Below are 24,230 nucleotides of genomic sequence, written 5' to 3'. Positions count from 1 at the left end.
TTTCTGGCAGAGCCGCTCTGCCATGAAATTACATTCAGATTCTGAATCTAGGAGCGCCCGAGTTGGAAAGGCTACTCCTTCATCGTCCTCCACTAGAACGATTGCGGTGGTCAGCAATACTGAAGCTGAGTGGTTGATCGCAATATTGGAAGACACTATTGAATCGAGGACTGTGTTGGAATTAGTCTCACTGGAGAACTGTACACTACTGGTGCTTGGTCGATCAGCAGAGGCACCTCTTCTTCTAGAGGTATTTTCGGAATGGAAGCACACTAGTGTATGGTGCTTCCCCTTGCAGCTACGGCAGACATATTTCGACGTGCACTCGTTGGCCTGGTGACCACGTCGGAAACAGTTTCTGCACAGCGAATGGCTCCGTAGCAGTTTATCTCGAGATGACACAGACATCATCTGAAATGCTGGGCATTGGAAAAGTAGATGAGATGCTGAACAAGCTGTGCAGTGTAACCCAGTGTTGTAAACTGCATTGTGTCTCGATCGAGTGAGCGATGGTTTTCGGGAAGGCATCTTCGGCGTTTCTCTTTTCTCGGAAGGTTTCAGCGGAAAGGATCCAATAATCTTGATCCTGGTCTGGCGAAAGTTGATCAAATTCTTCACCTTATCCTGCTTCTTTGTAGCAGATTAAGGAATTCTCCTCCCAAAAGCGCCTTTACGAGGTGAACCGGCCCAGGGCCGAAAACCTCACAAATAAAGATAATAATAATAATAACAGCGCTTTGTGGTTGGGTCCAATCGGGTGCACATGATTTCCACCAACAGCTTTTTATAGAGGTTTAACAAGGCCTACTGTCAAACCCTACCACATCCTAGGCAGGCGCCACAACTCGAAGATGGCCTGGGGTGGGCCCTTGGACATATTCCCTGCTGCCCCCGAGAATAAAAGACAAATGTCTACATTCATAGCAAACTGAATCATCTAAATCGGTTCAAAACAGACGAATTTATCTTCATACCAAGAACGTAGGTATCCGAGTACCCTGTGGGTATGTTACGGGATAAAAATATTCAGAAGCCCCTCCCCAAGGCCCCCTTGCTGGATTTTCATTTTGATATCACCCAAACCTAAATTTTGTCTTGTTTGAAGATGTCACTGAATTTCAAAATCCAGGGTATTTTGGAACCCCAAAAAAAATCACTTGAAATCGAAGGGTACCCTGTCGGTAACATGAGGGTCTGTTCACAAATTACGTATCGCATTCGGGGGTAGTGCCGCGCAATCACATTGCTGAACGCCGCCTACAAGGTACTCTCCCAAATTTTATGCCGTCGACTAGCACCAACTGCAAGGGAGTTCGTGGGGCAGTACCAGGCGGGTTTTATGGGCGAACGCTCCACCACGGACCAGGTGTTCGCCATTCGCCAAGTACTGCAGAAATGCCGCGAATACAACGTGCCCACACATCATCTATTCATCGACTTCAAAGCCGCATATGATACAATCGATCGGGACCAGCTATGGCAGCTAATGCACGAACACGGTTTTCCGGATAAACTGACACGGTTGATCAAAGCGACGATGGATCGGGTGATGTGCGTAGTTCGAGTTTCAGGGCATTCTCGAGTCCCTTCGAAACCCGCAGAGGGTTACGGCAAGGTGATGGTCTTTCGTGTTTGCTATTCAACATCGCTTTGGAAGGGGTAATACGAAGAGCAGGGATTAACACGAGTGGTACAATTTTCAATAAGTCCGTCCAGCTATTTGGTTTCGCCGACGACATAGATATTATGGCACGTAACTTTGAGAAGATGGAGGAAGCCTACATCAGACTGAAGAGGGAAGCTAAGCGGATCGGACTAGTCATCAACACGTCGAAGACGAAGTACATGATAGGAAGAGGTTCAAGAGAAGACAATGTGAGCCACCCACCGCGAGTTTGCATCGGTGGTGACGAAATCGAGGTGGTAGAAGAATTTGTGTACTTGGGCTCACTGGTGACTGCCGAAAATGACACCAGCAGAGAAATTCGGAGACGCATAGTGGCTGGAAATCGTACGTACTTTGGACTCCGCAAGACGCTCCGATCGAATAGAGTTCGCCGCCGTACCAAACTGACAATCTACAAAACGCTAATTAGACAGGTAGTCCTCTACGGACACGAGACCTGGACGATGCTCGTGGAGGACCAACGCGCACTTGGGTTTTGCGAAAGGAAGGTGCTGCGTACCATCTATGGTGGGGTGCAGATGGCGGACGGTACGTGGAGGAGGCGAATGAACCACGAATTGCATCAGCTGTTGGGAGAACCATCCATCGTTCACACCGCGAAAATCGGACGACTGCGATGGGCCGGGCACGTAGCCAGAATGTCGGACAGTAACCCGGTGAAAATGGTTCTCGACAACGATCCGACGGGCACAAGAAGGCGAGGTGCGCAGCGGGCAAGGTGGATCGATCAGGTGGAAGATGACTTGCGGACCCTCCGTAGACTGCGTGGTTGGCGACGTGTAGCCATGGACCGAGCCGAATGGAGAAGACGCTTATATACCGCACAGGCCACTTCGGCCTTAGTCTGATTAAATAATAATAATAAATTCGGGGGTAGTGTTGGAAATCAAAACATAATTTTCAAAACGATTTATCTGCTTTTCAAACGACGATTTGACGAATCTGATAGCTCTTCTACGCAAACCAACACCATCAGCAGGTAGCGGAATCCTTCACCTATCTATTGATATTGAGAGCTATCAGATTCGTCAAATCGTTTTTTGAATCTTTGTTTACAAAAGCAGATATGTCGTTTTGAAAAATTTGTCTTGAAATCATACATATTTCAGACTCCGAAAGATGCTGCGCTGTTGGAAGAACTGTCAATTGTTCACACCGTGAAGATCGCACGACTTGGGTATGCCAGTTACGTATCCAGGATGTCGAACAGCAAACCGGTGAAAATGGGTCTCGATAACAATCCGACGAGCACAAGATTGTGAGGTGCGCATTAAGCAAAGTTCTTCGAAGACTGCGTGAAAGCGACAACATGTAGTTATGGACCGAGCTGAAAAGAGATGACTGTTTATGTACTGCAAATGCCACTCCGGTCTTGATCTGCGTAAATAAATAATATCCACAGGCGGTTGCCACCATTTGGTGCGAGCCTGAAGTTGAGTAAGGTATTCAGACCTCCACCTTTTCCAAAAATCTTGTAGTCTGCGCTGTGTGGCTTCAAGATCCTTGAGTTTTCCAACAGGAATATGCAACAATTCCTCAACTGGTAACTCTTGCAAGGCCGATCCCACTAGAAAATGACCAGGGGTTAAATGTTGCAGGTCCCCGGGATCGTCGGAGAGCTGAGTTAATGGCCTGGAATTCAAGCAGCACTCCACTTGAGCAAGGAGCGTAACCATATCCTCGTAAGTAACTACCGTGTCTCCAAGCACCCGTAACAGATGCACCTTTGCTGCTCGTACGGCGGCCTCCCACAAGCCACCAAAGTGGGGTCCGCCGGGTGGAATGAAGTGCCACACCATGCCATCATCAGCGCAATCTTTCGCTACAGCATCGTGATGCTCCTTGGACCTCAACCTTTTGATCAGCTCCTTCATTTGGTTCTTGGCCCCAACAAAGTTGGTGCCATTATTCGAATATAAATTGGAGCACCTCCCACGACGCGAGACAAACCTCCTTAAAGCCTGGATAAATCGTGCTGTCGACATGTCCGTCACTAGTTCTAAATGAACCGCCTTGGTCGAAAAACACACGAAAACTGATACATATGCCTTGACTGCTCGCTGTCGATGACCCATTCGAACGAACACTGGACCGAAGTAGTCCACTCCCGAAGATGCGAACGGTCTATTTGGGGTGACTCGAGGGGCTGGCAGCTCCGCCATAAACTGCCGAATAGCCTTTGGTTTCGTGCGATAACATCGCACACATTGATGATAAATCGTTCTTGCCAAATTTCGTCCACCGAGAGGCCAATATCGCAGACGAATAGTACTCAACATCAGCTGTGGTCCAGCGTGTAAAAGACGATGATGATAATAACGCATCCGCAGAGTGGTGAACACATGTCGAGCAGGTAGTACAATTGGATGAGTTGTATAATCGGGCTCTTGGGCTTGACCTATTCGTCCACCAACTCGTAGCATCCCATTGTTTGCCAGGAATGGATGATACCAGCGTAGGGGAGACGATCGTGGGACTCTTGCTCCCTTAGTTAGTGCACTGATCTCCGCATGAAAGGTCGATTGTTGGACTCGAAGTATGACGATATTTTCCGCCTGTTGCAGCTCTTCCGTCGAAATGAAACTAGATGACCTCCGAGAACAGGATTTTGCTTGAAGATTGTGTAAATAACGTCGTATATATGCAGTTGTTCGGATCAAAGTAGTGAAACTGGAAAATCGTGCCACATATTCCGTGATGAAAATCTCATTTTCTTTTGTGGATACCACAAACGCAGCTCGCCTGCGTTCTTCTTCATGTTCTCCGAAAGTGAATTTTTGTTGCATTGGCCAATTCTCCGAAGCTGTCCTTAGCCAATAAGGCCCTTCCCACCATAGTTGATTGCTTATAACTTCTTCCGGCCAGATTCCTCGGGATATGAGGTCGGCTGGATTTTGTTCGCCCGGTACGTGTCGCCAGTTGCAGTTTTCCGTCATTGCTTGCACTTTACACACACGGTTGGCGACAAATGTTGCCCATGTCGCCGGAGGTGCTAGCAGCCAACGCAAGACGGTAGTTGAATCTACCCAAAGAAAAAAGATTCTCCGCTCCGTAGGTAGGCACAGGCTCCAAATGCCTTTTCTGAGGCATCTGAAAAAAGATGCAGTTGGGTATTCACCGGTTTTGCTACTATGACCAATCTTTCTATTCGCAGTTTGTTCAGAATGGGAAGCTGCCGATTAAAACGAATCCATTCTTCTGCTACCTTCACAGGAAGTTGGGCATCCCATGCTAATTGGTGGTTGTTTTCATCTTGTAGGCGCCACAGAAGCTGCATTGTAATTTTGGCCTTTGTTATAACCGCTCCGATGAGTCCCAAAGGGTCAAAAAGAGTTGCGATTTCGGACAAAACCTTTCGTTTAGTTAATATCGCATCCTCCGTCAATGGAGAGATTCGGAAACTGAACCGCAAAACATCCGTGTTAGGCATCCATACCAAACCAAGCGTCTTCACCGTTGAATTAGGATCCAAATGAATTCCATCAATTGTTTGGATTGAACGATTTTCCACAGCTAGATCCTCTAGGACTGTCTCAGAGTTGGAAGCGAACTTTCGTAGGACAAATCCTCCCTTCCTCAATAACTCCTCCAATTCAATTCTAAGCTTCTTCGCCACGATCGGTTCATCTGCTCCTGTTATTAGCGTCGTCTGTATAGAAGTCTTCCTTTATAGCCTTCGACGCTAGTGGGAAGTTTTCCTCCTCATCCGTAGCCAGTTGAACCAAAGTCCTTGTGGCTAAGAAAGGCGCTGGTTTCGTGCCATATGTAACGGTACGAAGCTCATAGGTAGATAATGGTTCGTCTGCACGCGACCTCCACAAAATAGACTGGAAACGGCAATCCTCGGGGCAGACTTGTATCTGCCGAAACATTTTTTCTATGTCGGCCACTAGCATGATCTGACGAGTTCGGCTTCGCAGTTTTATAGACCTCAAATCATACTGATTTACAGGACCTGCGAGCAACCCATCGTTGAGGGACAGTCCTGAGGTTGTTTGAGCCGAGGCGTCAAAAACAACCCTCACCTTTGTGGTTGTACTATCCTCCTTCATAACAGGATGATGAGGGAGATAGCACCGACTTTCTGCTATTTCAGTTCTTGATACCAGTTGCATATGACCCAGGGCCTCGTACTCTTCCAGGAAAGCGCAGTATGCCTCAAGTAATTTGTCATCCTTGCCCAAACGCTTCTCCAGTTGCATAAACCTCCTATCTGCAAGCGACCTGGAACTTCCTAATCTGGCTAACATCTCATCGTTTTTTGGTAAAGACACCATGTACCGCCCAGAATCATTTCGTTTTACAATTTTGGAAAAAAAGGTCTTCGCATTTCGTTTCCTCGTGTGATGTTTCCCTCTACAATTTCGACACGAAAATTTAGACGAACATTCCTTCGCCTGATGTCCTCTTCGGAAGCAATTTCGGCACAATGAGTTACTTCGAAGAATGCCGTCTCTGTCTGAAACAGTCATTTTTAGGAATTGAGGACATTGGTACAACAAATGATTTTCACTGCAGGCCACACATTTGTTGGATGCCGATGACTGAAACGTTGCATTACAAGACTTCGTCATGATGACCTTCTTCGGTAGCTTCGAATAATTGGTGTCCGTTTTTTGTTCTGGTACCTTACATGGTAGAGATTCCAGGATCCTAATACGACGTTGAAGAAAACCTGTGAGGTCCTTTAGAGTGTCCGTTGGTGCGTTGGATGAATGCTCTTCCCAGCCTCTTCTCGTGGTGTTATCCAGCCGTGATGTTAGTACGTGTAGCAGCAGCAAATCCTTATAATCTGCTTTGTCAGCAACGACTTGATCCAGAGATTTTACTATCTTCTCAAAGGAGTCCAGAAGCGAATGTAGTTCCGTCGGTGATTCCTTTTTCACTGTTGGTAGCTCGAAAAGAGCCTGAACTTGCAACTTACGGAGAAATTTAGAGTTTGTGTATCGTTGTGCCAGCAAATCCCATGCAACATTATAATTCGCGGAGGTTAGCGGAAGAGAGTCAATCACGGACAATGCTTCACCTTCCAATTGGCTTCGGAGATAATGAAATTTTTCCACGGCGGGCAGATCCGCCTGCCAATGAATTAGAGCTGTGTACAGGTCCCGAAACGAAAGCCATTCATCTAATTTTCCGCTGAATTTTGGGAGAGTTATCTGTGGTAATCGCACGTGGGTCGTCGAAAGAGTGCCACCGGGGTTATTGGTGGTGGAGCTGGGCGGGTTGTTTTGAACAGGTTGAATTTTATCCAATAGGAATGTTTTCAAGGTGAAGAACTGGTTCTCGAAAGAAATCCGATCTTTCACGAAGGCTTCTGGATCATCGGGTGACTCTTCGTGCGCAATTATTTCGTCGATGGCTTCGTTCATTTGATCCCACATGTCATCTAGCTTGTTCAGTCGCACGGTTACCTCCATCGGGTTCGTTCCGGTCGTGTATTTTCCCATGAAGGAGTTCAGATTCGTAAATGTCGTCTGCAGTCCTTTGAGTCGCGCCTGTAGTGTCCGCAGCGATTTACCTTTCGGCATGATGATTCCTCGAAAAGAAGACCAAGTAGCAAAGCTTGATTGGAATAAAGTGTTTGGAGAGCTAATTACCTTATAGCTCTTCAAACGAGCCTTGTGTTTATGTAAAGATGCTCCACGAACGAACCGCAATAGGTGGGACAACGGTGTTGTTCAAGTGAATGTGTGCGGGTATATGGGATGTAGTCCGCTTCCACAAGCGCCTTAGTTGCCAACAACGATGAGTAGGTGTTTTTGGACATATATTTCGTCAGCGTCGATGCACGGGAATCGGTGTTAGATTCCTATTCCAATAGAAAGACCGCGAGTAGTACTGGGATATAGGATGTAAACTATTTGGAAATGCACTCACCTATTCAAGGTAAGTTATATGCCTTGTATTATATTCTATCCTATGATGGCGCCAACCAACCAACGCTCTCAAAGAAGATGGCGTTTTCCGGTGAACAATTAAATAGGGCTAAGATGACTGCTTTGACGAACCGTATATTGTTGCTTGTTGCTGTCCTACCGGATGGGGTTTCCTTCAGACATCCGACTCGAAGGACCACTCTGTTCGATAGCTAGACTGGTTCTCTTGGGTTAAACTCAGAAAATCGCCAAACACAGTTCTTGCTGGCGGAATCACTGCCCACAGCTTGTAAATGATAAGCTTGTCACCGATTATCGCGGCTTTCGATAGCGTACAGTGAAAACACAGACGTGGATTAGCAAACACTGCATTTTAATCAAAAAACTACTTATTTATTAGATTAACTATCTTATACTATATTACAAAATGTGCGCTCGACGTGACTGCCCAGATAACTCTATTGTGATACACTAAGAACCGCACGTATTTCTTATACTACAAAAGGTCCCATTCAACAATACATTCTTATAATAGCAATCCCGCGTTTATCGGCTGATAACGATCGTCGTTGGTGGTAACCGTAGATTGGTAGCCAGCAATCGAGGGGATGCTCGATGCAGCTTACATTGATCTCCAACAGTAGTAGTATTGGTTGTATACATAATTTTTGTTTCTAGGGATCTCTTTTATCTCGCGCCTTAAAGGAAAACAGATATAATCAACTTGTTATAAGGCTGATCGATGTACCAATATTGACTCCGCTCCCAAGAAAATGCTTTGATCACTGCTTTGTTTGACAAACCACAACGGTGGTTCAGATGGTAAAAATCAAATCATTTTGATCCTGATTTGTGCTCACGGAGGCGGAGTTCATGTTGTGTGGACGCTACAGACGTGCAGTAAAAGACCGTACTGTACTGTCGGGTGGATAAGATAAAGTATTCCATCGACGTCTGTTTGCCCAAAACGGCCAAAACCAAACCATGACCTCCATCAATCAATTCCTGTGCTACATAATGAAATTCCATCTCATTATTTCCGCCCGGCACTGCCCATCGTTCTTTCACCGACTTTCAGCTTCTTTTCCCCTAGGTCTCTTCACCACAAAAAGCGCTCCTTCTGTGCGGCATCCCATTTCGAAAGTAAAAACTACCACCGGAGTCCTCGCCCGCCATGGATGTCGTTTGTCTCATCATAATGCAACGAACCGAAAGCCAGCAAACAGACAAACATACTTTTGTTCTCCGGTGTGGGACGGTCAGAAGGACCAGCACCAGGAGGAGGTTGGCCCGAACGAGGTTTACACAAATTGATTACGACATCCACTCTCGGGTGTGCTGTCCAACAGCTCGGCCAACATTCAACTGCTAAACCGCCAATCTGAACTTTGGTGAATCTGAAACAGGTGTACGTATGTATGTGTGTGGGAGCGCGCTTGTGTTCTTTGCAGCCTTTGTATAGTTGTGCTGATTTTATGTTTGCTCTGGGTACACACATGCTCGTGCAAAATTCATGCGGGAGGCATGAAAAGGGGTTTTCGACGATTCTCACTTGGGACTGGCGAGGGACCATGTCGAACCGGAGGCTTCCCACATTTCCACTGGAATTTGATGAACCAGACGCAATTTGAGCACCCTCAAAATTCTGGAAGCATCCTCACCACTCGAAAGGGAAACAGAAACCAAAGTATCAAACAATAGTGAAGTTTTTGCAAAAAAAAATCACCCAGCTGAGGGTGGTGAACGCGTTGGAATATACATTCAAGTGTGAATCCTTTTTGCCTTTCTTGTATACGTAATAAGTATACGTAAAGGTTATAGGATGACTCCAAAACCGAACTTTTGATAGAAGGCTCGGAGACACATAGTTTTATATACCAATGGACTCAGCTCGACGAATTGATTTCTCTAGCAGGTCGGGATCATGCCAAATATTTTTTTCCCATTCCAATGCAACGCTAGAAGAATGAAGATGAGTTTGATAGAAAAAATATTGATTTTACCCTACCAGTCAATGTTCCCACGAGCACGCTTCCCAAACTCCCATCTGCGCATTATTTACCGTTTTGACTCCGAAGATTTCGAAGGGCGTTAATGCGTTCCAAATTACCATAAATTATGTAGGCTTATTATCATTAGGCCGCCAACCGAGTTTGCTTGTATACTGCGAAGTCGAATGGTGACTTAGGGACAAGTCTTCTACGATGGTACGCAATTCCGGGACAGCAGTTGTGGGTTTCCTCGCCTGGGCCTGGTTTCTGCTGGGTACTCATTTAACGGGATTAATTTTTATTTTCCATGCAACACAATCAAAGGACCAGAACCAACCAAAACTCATTTTCCTTGTGCGTGTCATTTTCTGTTTCTGTCTGAGCTTCTACGTATATTGATATTATGAACGCGAAAAAACCATCTTACCGTCCTGTTCAAGAAGTAATCATAATTATGTTTTCGTTGTTTCCCACCTGAAGAAGGCACGAAACGCTAATAAGCTTAAAGGACGTTCAGGTGGCACCTCAGTGTTTTGTTTTCCTGGACAGAAGCCACTGCCTGTTGCAATTTGGAGTGGCATTTTGCTCGTGTTATTTAAATTGGTGGATCATTATGGATAATGATAATGCAATTTGTTCCATCCATCCGCGAGCGACCGAGCAGGTCGAGGAACACAAAAGTGTCAAACGTAATCCGTTTCGAACGACACCGTCAGATGAGGCCCCAAGGCGAGCGGCGGCTAATCCTTTAAGGCAAATATGCTTCAGGTGATCCGAATCTCGTTCATCTCCGTTACGCTTGATTCGGAGATGAAGACGACGACGACGTTGGCAGAGACAAGACAGTTTGATCCCGCTTGGTAACGAACGATGTCTCCTGGATCGAATTTCTTCGTAACCATTTTTTGCTCTTTATGCCATAAGAGCGAAACCAAAAAAGCTTAAGAAGAACGGAAGCAGCTGCTAGAGAGTAATCCTTTCCTGCATCCCCTCACTCCATGATTGTAATCTTTGGCGACCTCAGTGCCATCGTATATCAAGCGAACTCAATTCCAGCGGAGGCAGTAGACTGGTCAAGATTTGCACGCTAAAACTTTTGTATGTTAGTTTTATGAAAAAAGGATGAAAATCTTATTCAGGGAAATAGTTATGCGAGTAGTATTTTGATAACATAAAGCGATTATGGGCCAGTCTATTGAAACAAGGAAAGGAGTGGAGCGATGCTTGCAACTGACACGCTAGAAGAGGAGTCTTCATCAATCATAATCAAACATGTGGTACTGATTTTGAATAAGAGAGATTTATATTCCTCATCCCACCTCGATAGGCGTGATAGACTCAGACGGCGACATTTCTGTATCCTATACTCGTGGGCTGGAAGTGTGCTGAAGTTTTTTTTTCACTTGCTCCGGATAAGAGGCTTCCAAGTATCAAAACATCACCATCGCTGAATGGAAAGGCAAATTGCGGATAGTGTCGATTCATACCGCAGGGCCGTGTCGGAATTGACGGCACTGACTGACAACCGATGACGGGCCTTCCTGGGATGGTACGACGGGCGAGGATGGGTGATGCTTCTATCCGTTTTGAGAACATGATTAAAATAAGCTGCCGGTTGTGATGAATATTTTTGACGACTGCAGCCGACCTGGCTTGAAGCTGAATGAAAATCGCTTTGGGATTTTCAGTGCTGTGCATGATTTATCTTTTGAAAAATATTTATAACGTGCAACTTTTGCATTCGCTTAACTATCGACTCGCGTACTGCAGGAATGATTCAGATTGTTTAGCTTTGTGTTGACACTCCGAGAGAAATTTTGAAAATGGTGGAACCAACTAGAATAGTACCTAATAACTCATCTGATAGCTAGATAGAAACTATATTTTTAATGCTTGAGAAAATTATTTCAAGCTTGTTCAGTGTCATTTGGACGAATAGGTCATTTCACCGAAAATGCCGTTTGGCCCAAATGAATGTTCGGACAAAAGGGCCACTGTGAAAAGTGAAATGAGTTATGATAAGTAAGGTGACTCACTTCTCACTTTTCAAAATGAGACTTCTCGCTTCTCACTCATCATTTCTCATTTCTCACTGCGAGGAGTAAGAAATGATGTGTGAAAAGTAAGGCATTTCAATTCTCACTTTTCGAAGGGATATGTCTCACTTCTCACGTGGGACGTGATGAGTAAGAAACGAGGCGTCCAACTTCTCACGTCTTACTCGTAATTTCTCACTTCTAATTTCTCACTGCGAAAAATGTGAAGGGCGAAATGAGAAGTTGAGAAGTGTGACGCCTTCTGTCTCATCATTTATTTATTCTCATTTCTCATTTTTCGCAATGAAAAGCGAGGAATGATGAGTGAGAAGCGAGACGTCTCCGAAAAGTGGGAATTAAGAAGCCTTTCTTCTCACAGCTCATTTCTCACTTTTCGCAGTGAAAAGTGAGAAGTCAGACTCCTCACTTGTCTCTCCTAACTCATATGTGAATATGTACGTTATGTGGAAGATATTGATTTGGAAAATGTATTGGAGGTAACCACTTTCCCTTCGATGGGACTCGAACCCATGACCCTACAGTACGCTAGACTGGTGCTTTAACCAACTAAGCTACGAAGGACCTCCGTCGGCCTTCGCAACCTAGCGGCTACTGAACGAGCTCGAAATTCCCAAATTGGACGCATAGTCAAATCACTCGCAATCCATTTCTCAAGCCAATACTTCCACATGTGTATTGTACACGTCCACATTAGAGGAGCGTGAGTATTTAGAATGTCGAATGAGTGACGGAGGTGTATTTCCCTATATATTTTGGTTGAAATCCTCACACAAACATCAAATCAAATGCGCCAGCTTATGCAACAAAGGATTGAGCTGAAATTTTGAGAGATAGATTTTCTTACCGAAGGACACAATCCTGGGGGGTGCCCCAAGACATTCGACATTTTCTTTTTGTTCCCTGGACCAATCTAATGCACATCATCTCAGTGTAAATGATTCCAACTATCATTGCCTACTGTACGGCGTTTACAGACGCTTGGTTTATAGCGAAGACCACTTTATCAAGAAGACTGGCAGCTCTGGCATTTTTCCATACAAGCGGCCAACTTCATTGCCGGCAGAGCCTCTTCTGAGTTGAAGTGGTAGCTTGTTATCTGTGTGGTAGTGATCTTAGCTAGCTGAAGTAAATGAGTTCTAATAAAGGTGCGGAGGAAGTCGCTGTCTGCTAGTGTTAGTTAACTGTCAACAAATAACTTTTAGGGTAAATTTTTTCCACAGTAGGGACGAGTAGAGTTCTATAGTATACTCTAAATTGCTTCGACATTGACAGATACAATACTTGCGATCTCTCTCGCAATATGTCAAAAATTTTGTCATGAAGCGTGTATACAAACTATTTTCGCAAATCGCCAGTACCAATCAATTTACATTGGCCATCCACGATTATTCCCTTCAGATAATTGCCTAGCTTCTGGCTATTAGTCAACCAGCACCACGAACCCCACGAACCCTCGCCGCTTGGTTCAGTGGGTTACAAAATTTATCTTTAATGTTTATTTTATCAACACAAGCAAACGTCGATAAACCCCGCACCTTTATTATTTGCAATGGAATACCTATAGCTGTCAACCCACAAAACAAACCACACGGAATCACAAATCAGCTCAATTTTGTACAGGCAGAACAATTTCTCGTAAAACTGAGTTTGAAACAAAAAGAGTTTTTCGTGGCAATATAGAAAAAAAGACACAACGAACAAATTCGGAATTATTATTTGTATGAACATCTCGCATGGGCAGTTCCTTAGTACTTAACACCAATCAAGAGAGAAAGAGAGTCAGAAAACTATCTGGGTGTAAGTTTAAAATTGAGGTTGTTTACTTAGTTTTATATGCTTTAAACATATTACTTTGAGGTCTTATTTGCATTCTTATCTGTTTGTCTACAAAATAAAGTATTGTGATTAAAAAACTAATTTGAACCTATTGGAACCTTTGAAACATCAAAAACTGGAAAGCGATAAAATGATTTTTTTTGCCTAAGAAAACTATTAATCTGTCTAAATTCTGGCTTGCACCGAGGTAACATTATCACGGCTAGTGAACCAACATTCTGAATACTTTCCGTTCTTTCTATATATTAACATCTATTTTTATTATCTATTATCTGAATTTTCTTAATAAATTATTGGTTGGTTGGTGATGGCTGGTTTTCTACTCGCCGCTGCCAGCATATAGGCGCTAACGTATATGTGCAAACAGCCAGCATGAGTTAACCACCGGATATTTGTATGGGTAAAAACATCTAACGCGGGTTATCTCAAAGTTAGGAACTTTTCAAGTAAAACTATTTGGTACTAGTTATGTGCACGCCCGTTTCAAATCACTCAGAGACAGAGTGAAATTGTATTGACATCTCTTTTTTGTTTTACGGAAATCTTACTCATTTTTCGTAAAAAAAAGTTCCACTTGTCAAATTTTAACTAAAAGTTAAACAAATAGGTAGAATGGTTCACAGCCTAAGCCTACCACATATTTTTTTGTTGAAGGTGCTTTATTTTGAACCTTAGATGCCTTTCGCCATACTGATTTCAGAAAGTTAACTCCTAGTGTGCCGCTGGAAGCACGCACAAGGTGGGTGATTCATTTTCTACTATGTCTAGGATAGCATAACCTTTTAATATAATAAAGTAATAATAAAGATAAGAAAAATCTAAAGAGTAAATTGTTTCAAATCATATCATGAACACAGTCTGCAGTCGAGATGTGAAGGAAATCAACAGGTCCGTACAGAAATTAACAGAAAGTGTGACACTTTCATAAATTCAAGACCAAATTCCGAATATTATTCGGCTTAAAGTTATGCTGATCTCATAAAATTGAAATACGTTTAATCTCAGTGGAGTTTTTTCGAAGCATAATTTAAATGTGGTTTTCATATATTTTGATTGAACGTGTAACTGACTATACAGTGTCAACTCACTCACACAAACAAACATAGTACCACCTCGGCTCACCGACAGCGCTGCTAACAGTGTCGCCCGATTTCAGACTGTGTTGCCAGTCTTCTTGATAATGTGGTCTTCGTTTATAGATAAATGATCGAAACGTTTGATGATCAAAGTTATCTCAAATTTAAAAAATAAAAATAAAACTCGACAAAAATGATTTTTAAAACAAGTTATAAGTTTTCAAATAATCAAGAACAACAGCCTTACATGTTTTACATGTAGCAATACTTGTTTTAACAATATGAAGAAAGCCATGATTTCACCTGCGGATAAAAACAAAAAATGTGAAAAAACAATTCTTTTTGTTCCTTCATATTTTTAGAAAATGAAGGGATGAATCTATATACAAAAAAAAACAGATAAATTCACTACACTATGGGTCTCCGGGCCTCCTATAAAAAGTTCGTTTTTGGAGCGAACATATAGCCTTTACGTATACTTTGTACCTATACGAAAAAGGCAAAAATGAATTTATGTCTGTCTGACCCTTTTAGACTCGGAAACTACTGAACCGATCGGCGTGAAAATTTGCATGGAGAGGTTTCTGGGGCCGGGGAAGGTTCCTAAGATGATTCGAAACCCCTCCCCCTTTGGCAAGGCGGGCTCTCATACAAATGAAACACCAATTTCTTCATAACTCGAGAATCAGCCAAACAAATAGAACCAAACGGTTTCGGAAACCGAAAGGAAGATATGTTTCAGTGGTCGTTTGAAACCCCTTCCCTTCAGGAAAGGCGAAACGAAGTTCAGCGGGTCTGCTAGTGGTTACATAAAATAAAATTATTATTTGTGTTGGAATACCCTTAGACGAAAAGAAAAAAATCACTAGTTGCTATCATCATCATTACCATCGAAAAGATATGTTTTTGAATCAAAAAAGCATTGTTCACGTGCGCGTTTCGGCTTACATTTCTTCAGCCTTCATCAGACGTAATTCGCTTACGCGCAACGTGAAAAATGCTTATTTGATTCCATCGTCACCGAAAAAAGCCAATTGAAATTGATTGGCTTAACTTAACTTTGGATTCTATGTTTGCTTATAAATAAATGTTTCGTGTAGTTTCCTCCGTAGGATCCTTCGAATGAGTTCTTCCAATTGATTGCCGAAGACATCCAGCTTTCCACGTTCGCCATAATGGCGGATGCCATAAATAATTTGACGTTAACTGCTTCCCGACACTGAACTGGAATTTCCGTCCAAGCAAACATTGATTTTTCCGTTACCAATAACAGCCGATTTGTTATATGTTTTTCACCAACAAGAGAACTGTGTGGAAAATGGGTATATTTTTACAAATTTTCATTTGTTTCTTTGAAATATGTATTTTATTCATTTCAGATACTTTTCATCTTTGAAAATCTCAGAACTCATGACGATTTACCTGCTTGATGGGTAGTGAATCGAAGTGAACGTGGTAATATTTGAAAACACAAAGGACAAATTTATATGCAACATGGAGATAACAAAAAAGTAATTCAATATTATTATCTCAACGTTTGCTAGACATTTAATAGATCTGAAAGTGAATAGCCTCAAAGAGACGCTAATTCCAACGCACTAGAATACTGTTCATCTACTCAGTACCGGCGGCTTACGCCCCCGCGTGGTGTTTCGTAGATTCAATTCTAAACATTTCTTTTCTCAACGGAGTATGCTTGAAATATTTAAATCTAGAATTATTTAAATGACCTTGTTAACATGGGAAGTGATTTTGTTTTCATGAGAAGTGCAAATTGTTGTATATTAAGTTATAATGAATTTATATATACAAGTAATAATACCAAGTTCATAACGTTATTATGCTAAATGCATATCTATTCCAGGTATTACGGAAAATATACCGAGAAATACACATGTTCTCGAATGTAATGCCAATAAGATGATGAAGGATCGCTGCTCAATTGGATTGAGTTCCATCCTCACATGCGTGATTGAATCGAAAGCTAATCCGATTGTAGTAATTTTATAAGAGACAACTCTTACACTACAAGTATTAGCGTCTAATAAATAAAATAAAATGAAAAAATCGACAAAATAATGATCGATTATCAAAATAATCGATAAGGTTCGTAAATCGAAAGATAGTGTGTGAATTGTACATCCCTCATAATCATGATTCGCTGTCAAAGCAAAAATAACGCAGTGTGTGCGGCGCGGTATACGATATGAAGGTAAAAAATTATCACCAGAAAAAAACGTAAAATAGTTGAAGAACAACAGCAGGAGGATCGCAATTGATCAGCTGATGTAAGATTGGGAAATCGACAAGCAGGACAATCTGGACGTGGATGATATTGGACAAGATTTGCCAAAACTACCGGTATCAACTAGGGAAAATTTTGAAAGTGCTGGTAAGTTTTTTCGTTTGGTTCATGCGATAAACGATGAACTTTCAATTTATTTCTATAGGCTGTACGTGCGGAAAAACAGAAGAGGCTGAAAAATACTGATTACGAATCTTTGCGGAAGGTAGTCCTTGAAAATGATTGGATTGATAAATCGCATAACGGCAAAAAATATTCATAAAATTTTCAGATATATTTATATATGGCTACTCTGAAAGAAACCAAGATTGATAGGATTTTTTTTTGTGAATTACACTTTCCAAATACATATTTTGCGACTACAAGATGTATTGCCATTCAAATTTGGTTCAAGATATTTTTTTGTACAATACCTGATTCTCTCCAGATTTATTTCATTATCATTTTTTTTCCATTCCAATATTATGAATAATCACAATGATTTTTTCTCAGATTCGGGAGCACGGGTGCCAGACTAAAAAAATAAAACACTGATGATGGATATTGTCAAATTGACAGCGTAGGATGCCAAACCGCAACAGGCCTTCACTTCTAAGTTGCTACTGCAACCCGAAGCGCCATTCAAGGATATTGATGGTGACTTCCTTGACTTTGGCCAGAGGAATTCCTGGGGCGTTCGGTTACGGATATATTGGAAATGTTTTTAATTTTTTATTTTTTTTTTATTTTTAAGCGGTACAATTCTTTTTTGATATCTAATTTGTGGTAATCGTTTTTTATTCGTGAGTAAGTAATCTGGATCTTCAACTTATTCTTGTGAGTTTATTATCCGAATGATAAAATTATAAGCATCATGAAAAACCCCCAGTGGTAATAATACCTTTCTCGATTCAATATGTTGAATTCGAATTAGTGTTGTAAATGTTGTAAGTGCTAAATGCCTACATTTTGGCGGTTAAAAGATTTGATTTAATGCAACTCTTCCACGCTGCTTTAAAATTACTCAATTATGAAAGTAATGGGTTACACCACGGCTAAAACGACGCACAAACATACATTCATCACCTCAATTCGTCGAACTGAGTCGATTGGTATATAACACTATGGGTCTTCGGGCCTTCTATGAAAAGTTTGTTTTTGGAGCTTTGTATACGAGAAAGGCAAAAAACAAAACGGTAATAAGTATAACATTTGCTGATAGAAGAGAAGATTATCATTTTATGCCTACGTGATTCGAAAAAATCTGAAGGGTTATGTACAAGACACGACCGCCCAACGTAAACAACGTAGAACAGTTTGGTGCATTGAGGAATGTAGTCATATTTTAAGATAATTCATTCGATTACTTATGTCACTGGTTTAGAACAAAATTACCATAACTTAAAATATAAAAAAAATGTTGGATACCGTAGTCAGGGGTGACGTCCGAGCATTCACCGACAGTCTGGAGGTCGGATAACAAAATCGTTCAAAAAGGTCACTTATAATTTAGTTTTATTGTTCTCAGATACATTAAATCTATTCTACAAGCATTCTATGTAGTTGAAACAATGACCCATTGTCATCCCCATTTGACCCGTTGTCTCACCGACGACGGTACGATAACTTAAAATTTTAACTTTAAAACCCCAAGTGGTAATAATGCTTTTCGCAATTCCAACTGATGCATTCGACTTAGAGTAAAATTAGTAGGGATTCAGTTTCATTCCAAATTTTCGACCACTATTCTAGTTTATTTGTAGTAATATATAGGTGGAAATAGTGGAGTATGATTATTAAATAATACTATTCTGAAATAAAAATAACTCACTAGCGTTACATGGTTATGATATCACAAGCAGCACACGTTGAGCCAATCTTGTTGCAGTAACCATATTGTGAGAGAATTCGGGCATATATAAGTTACTGTGATCGATGTGCAATATGTTTGTTGCTGGGGGTGTATACTGGTGAATACGTGTACCACGATTTAGCGATTTTACGACAGATGCGAGACGATACGCATCGGCCCTGGACCTTGAAAAGAATCTCTGCTCTGGCTATGGACAAACAGGTGCCTCTGTCCAATGGTAGTCAGAGCATCGAGTCATCACTTGTGTAAGAATACGAGCCTTGGACCTTTGACAGAATTTCCGCCTTCTGTTATTTGGAGTGACGAGGAATAGTTGGCAGAGAAGGGATAAGTAGTCGTATTGTTGAGTCCGACAAAGAAGCGCGAGTCGATAAAACCCGGTTGCGCCAACTAGAAATCAACAAATACTAGCCATGTACCGTTTTGACTCAAATTCCGAACATGACTCATATTCCGAACTTTAGCTTTTAAATGCCCATTTTAACTTTATTCGTGTAATTTTCTCCACAGGAGTTTGAATTCGTTTGTTATCTTGATCCTCAGTGCGGAAAATCAATGACAGTTTTAGTTTTAGGGTGCTAAAACGCCAGTGTTCGGAATATGAGTCATATTCGGGATTTGAGTCAGAACGGTACCAAAAACCAAACCATTCTGTTGAGATGCGCCAGAGTAGTAAACACTGCGGACGGGAATAGGGTATTTGTGCTATTTTATTACAATATAACTTCCACTATCTGGCAGTGGCACTATAGATAACATATTTGTGCAACCATATTATTAATATGATTGCAAGAATCTTAGATCCGGGAGCTAGAAAGTAATAGTTCTATTGTAACCTATAGCTCGTTTCAATAAAGTATGCGTTCCGAAGCTATAGCCGTATACAATAAGCCCCGCATGATTGTACCCACAGAGTATCTGAAGTGCATTCAAACTTCCTGAATTAAAATTGAATTCTTTTGTTTTTGGCGCATATTTAATAATAAAAATATAATTAACAATTTGCAGTTTGTTATAAAATGGCTCACCATTTTCCTAAGTTATCTTTGAATCGAACATGTTTGTTCATCAGCATTGCGATTATCGCATTATGACATTGCATTGCCGTTGCTAACAATCGATCACCCTATCCTTGCACAAACATGCGCTTGTATGTATATCGCCGACTGCGGTCACTCTGACCATACTTTTTGTGGCAAACTGGTGCGAAGCACCGCACAAAAAGAAGAGCCCAAAAACCAACTACACTGAACGACGGCCGAATGAGACTCACGTTGCGAACGGGAAAAAGAGGTGCTGCCAAAATGTTCCAATACCCTACTTTAACGTTGATAATCAAATGTTTCAATATAACTGGAAAATTGGTGGAGAGCTTCCGAGTCCATTGATATATAAATCTCAAAAATCCATCGAAAGATGAATGCGCTATTAACGTTCAAAATCTTACATGATTTCGTGACGGTCTCGGATTTGAAAATTTTCATTTGTCACCCTGTATCCGAGTCTTCCCCTTAGACGTAGTTTACGTCAAAAAATCAATATTGGTAATATTTCGAAACTAATCTGTATGTGGAAGAAACTGTACGTGACAACAAATTTAAAAGTTACGATTTGCAATTCACACAATGTGTGCACAAATGACCTATCAAAGCATCGAATTGTCTTTATGCTGAGTTAAATCGTCACATAACGTGTCTTGTCCATTTAACTACAAGCCCCACATAATGTGACCTATAATGTGATCTTTTTTTCATTTCATATGATACTCAAATCCACTTAAATGAAACGCAGGACTTGGTATGCTCTACTTACTTGATAATCCAGCATACATCAGAATAAATAAACCCTGGCTAATACCATCGCTGCTTCCATCCCTATTTAAAATTGCTTTCTAAATTTAGGACGAAAGCTCCCTACGTAATGTGCACACAAAGCAAATCATTTAGGCCTCTGAAACAACCATCACCCGGAATGCATTCGATTCGTTTCGCAATCCAAACACGTCTCTCATCGTCATCAATGTCATGATTGTCACGTGAAATGAATTTGCCCATCCCCGCAGTCAGTCCTTTACCTCTCAAATACCGTGCGACGTTCGTTCCATTCTAATTACCCCCGAAGTCAGTGGAAATTTATCCGCATTTGGCTGGCTGGTTGCACACTGCGCCAAAAGCCCCATCCAACCGACCACCATCCACCCGGCACAATCCCACAATGCAACAACACACGGCTTCTGGCGGATTGGGAAAAACAGCACCAGCAGCAGTAGAACGAGTGGGGGATAGAATTTTTAATTTCTTTGGCCGCACTAGCCCGTTCGCTGCCTGTTCCATTCACCGAGTCAGTCAGTCAGTCAGTCAGTCAGTGTGTGAAGGTTGGTGTTTTCGCCGGAGGAACACTCTCCGATGGGTGGTAGGTTCGGCACTTTTCAAAACCAGTTCAAGGACAAACCATGCCACCAACAGTGGCACAACTACATCCGCTGGACTCCTGCTTGGAAAACAAGGGATTCACTCACACAAACACCGAAAGGCCTATCCTACATACGTCATTCCTTGTTCGTCGTCAGGTGCTCTTCCAAGAACGAATTACCATGCAAGCATGTAGACCATCTTCAGGGCAAGGGGGGTTGTTTTCATGGCTCTGACCGTCACGCGAGTTCATAAATGAAACTTAAGGTTTCGCTTACCGATTTTGGCAGGCTTTCGATTAATAGAGTAATATAAAGAACACAAACCTTGGCAGTCGGCTGGCAGTTCTTTACCGTGGGAGTCACGAGTTTGACGATCCTTTGTTCGTTCTAATGCTGTGATCCCCGGAATTGCTCGATGGTTAAATCACTTCACTTTGGTTTTGTTTGGAAAACAGCTGCCGAATTTCTTTGATTCGAAGTATTTGGCTCACTGGTTTATCATCAATTTAGAAATCTATTTTGTCACCTGAATCAGATATCTTATGACGAGTATCGCACCATGTAGAATATTTGACACCTGACACCTGGTTAAAATTCTTATTTCTCTGATTCACTTATTTTCATTTATTTACGGGGAATCACATCCACAGCATCCTTTCAACGACTGGACCATTGTCACACACCAAATTCCAGAAAATCACGTCACTATCCTTTATTCCTGGCTGCGCTCACTCTCTCCAATAGCCGAAATACCTACTCTGCTGGCTCCCGTGTTTTACTCTCTCCGCACAGCTCATTAACCCGACTGCCCCACGAGGAGTTATCCCAACGATAGTAGGCCAGCAGCTCCAGTATCCTAGTAACCGAGTTTTTTCTCAGCTGAGCACTAAGATGTCGTTCTTTCAATCACCATGCGTCTCCTTGATTTATGCAACCATCATCCATCAAAACGACAATTTTCTTTTGTCTAATCCATCTACTAACCACCCCCGGGCATACAGGAGAGCTCCAAACCGAAATATTACCCCCGGGAAAAGTGGGCCCCTACAAACCGCACCGGAGACGATGACGGACCGCCAAACTTACCACCGAACCGAACACGGCCAAATCTGCATCTCGACTGACGAGACGTACGAGCAGAACCTTCGTGGACTCATCAGTTCCCATTTCCCGCACTTGAAAAGAAAACGCAGAGAAATGTCCTCTCTTGCTCGGAAAATTCCAACTTTTACTGGTTGGATTCACGTGATGTTTTTCCACCCAACGCACCAACACCAATCACGTGGACACTGACTGCGAGTAAGTTGCAGAAGGGTGTTGGTGCCATCCGGTGAACCATACCGCGCGCAACAAAAACAAACAATGCTGGGGTAGGTTCATTCCATTTTACCAATCCATGCGCAACAACCACCGGAGGGGGTTTGTTTTGATGACGACAACGGCCTGAACCCATCTCACTCTCTTCCGCCTGCTCTTCCTCATGTAGCAAAAAGCTGCCTCAGCTGGTTTTTGTCCTCATAGGAGAGAAGGAGTTGTTTGTGCGAAAAAAGCTGTTTTTTTATTCGTGCGAGGAAATTGTGCAAAATGCTTCCCCAGTATTGTTAGCTCCCCCGGTGTGTTAGATTGATTGTTTTGGACAGCGGAATTCATTGGCTTTTAAGATACATTCATTTGGGCGAACAAAGTACCACGCACCTCCACTGACTGGATCGATGAATATTCAGTTTGAAGCATGTCGAAAGAGTAGTTGTCGGTCCGCTGAATGCTGAAAAGGGTAAGACGGTATAATGCACCCCACTGGGAACTATCGAAGCCTGCTTACCCCGTAAAAACGGAATCAATTTTTTTTGGAATGCACATGAAAAACAAGCGACAAAAGAGAAACAACGACAAAGCTTTGTTTTTGTCGGAGATAATAATGACAAAGATCCGAAATTTTTGTGCGCAACAGAAAATAAGACAATCTTGTTGCTAACTTTTCATCCCGTTATTTTGCATTATTTCTAAGGCCTCCACCTGATAGCAAACCGACAGCGACCCAGCGTGTCCATATAAGTCCTAAGAGCCCATGCGAATGTTTTATCATTCAAATAAGTCCAATTCAGATGTTCTGTGTTCTCCAAATTGTTCTGGAGTTGAGTTCAATTCGTCTACCAGGCCAATTACGCCTGATAGCAAACCGACAGCAACCCAGCGTGTTCATATCAGTCCTAGGAGCCCGTGCGTCACCATTAAAATATGTCCAACTCAGATGTTTTAGGTTCTCCAAATTATCCGGGAGTTGAGTTCAATTGGTCTTCCAGGTCAACTGCGCCTGATATCAAACCGATAACAAACCAGCGTGTCCATATAAGTCCTAAGAGCCCATGCGAACGTTTCATCATTCAAATAAGCACAACGCAGATGTTCTAGGTTCTTCAAATTATCCGGGAGTTAAGTTCAGTTGCCAAAATTTTTAACTTTCTTATGGGGTTTTGAGCTCCCTGTATGAAAGCTTGTGTTAGCAGCATGGAATTTATCGTGGGGTAGGTACTTTGCACCATGTCCCCATATCAATGCCTACAAAAAGTAAATGCTATCAGATGATATCAACGCAAACAACAACAATCCCCTGAATAGGGGCAAGCACATTGTCGTAAGAAAGCATGCGTCGTGAGAGTTCACTATTCTCACTGAAAAGCGAGTATTCATTCTACAGCGAGAAGACTAACAATCCATATGAGGTTCTTTTTGCACACGACTCGCGAAAGTAAATAAGCTTCAGGTAATAATAAACCAGCTGAAACATATTTTGAGCTTGGCAGCAATAAGACACAAATTATTTATTTTCTTTTGTCTAGCTTATATCTATAGATAGATAGCATAGCAGAAAATCAACAATTTTACACCTGGTCATAAGACGAGTTCACATAATTCCATACTTGATTCGATGTACGAGACACTGAAGACGGCCTTACTGTTGAGGTCGAAATACGTATCTATCAAAGGTACAATCAAGTGGTGGAATTAAATGGATTTGTACGAACTGGTCTTATGACAAGTAGAGACATTCCACTAAAAGCTCAAAATAATTTTGTTTTCAATTAGGCACCACAATACGCGGATCGCGGCCACATCCCTCTACCTTGGTTGTG

At 42.1% G+C, this 24,230-nt stretch overlaps 1 protein-coding gene across 1 annotated transcript in view; it reads right to left on the bottom strand.

The window, feature by feature from the left end:
- LOC134218411 (uncharacterized) overlaps nucleotides 1–22,186 on the bottom strand; it is a 467,105-nt gene extending 444,919 nt beyond the window's left edge. Inside the window, exon 1 of the mRNA XM_062697367.1 lies at nucleotides 21,421–22,186. The gene's annotated coding sequence lies outside the window, so the exon portion shown is untranslated. The remainder of the gene's footprint in view (nucleotides 1–21,420) is intronic.
- Between the last annotated feature and the right edge of the window lie 2,044 nt (nucleotides 22,187–24,230).

Source organism: Armigeres subalbatus, chromosome 2, assembly GCF_024139115.2.
Source record: "Armigeres subalbatus isolate Guangzhou_Male chromosome 2, GZ_Asu_2, whole genome shotgun sequence".
NCBI classification, from domain to species: domain Eukaryota; kingdom Metazoa; phylum Arthropoda; class Insecta; order Diptera; family Culicidae; genus Armigeres; species Armigeres subalbatus.
This window is presented reverse-complemented; position numbering and strand designations above follow the sequence as displayed.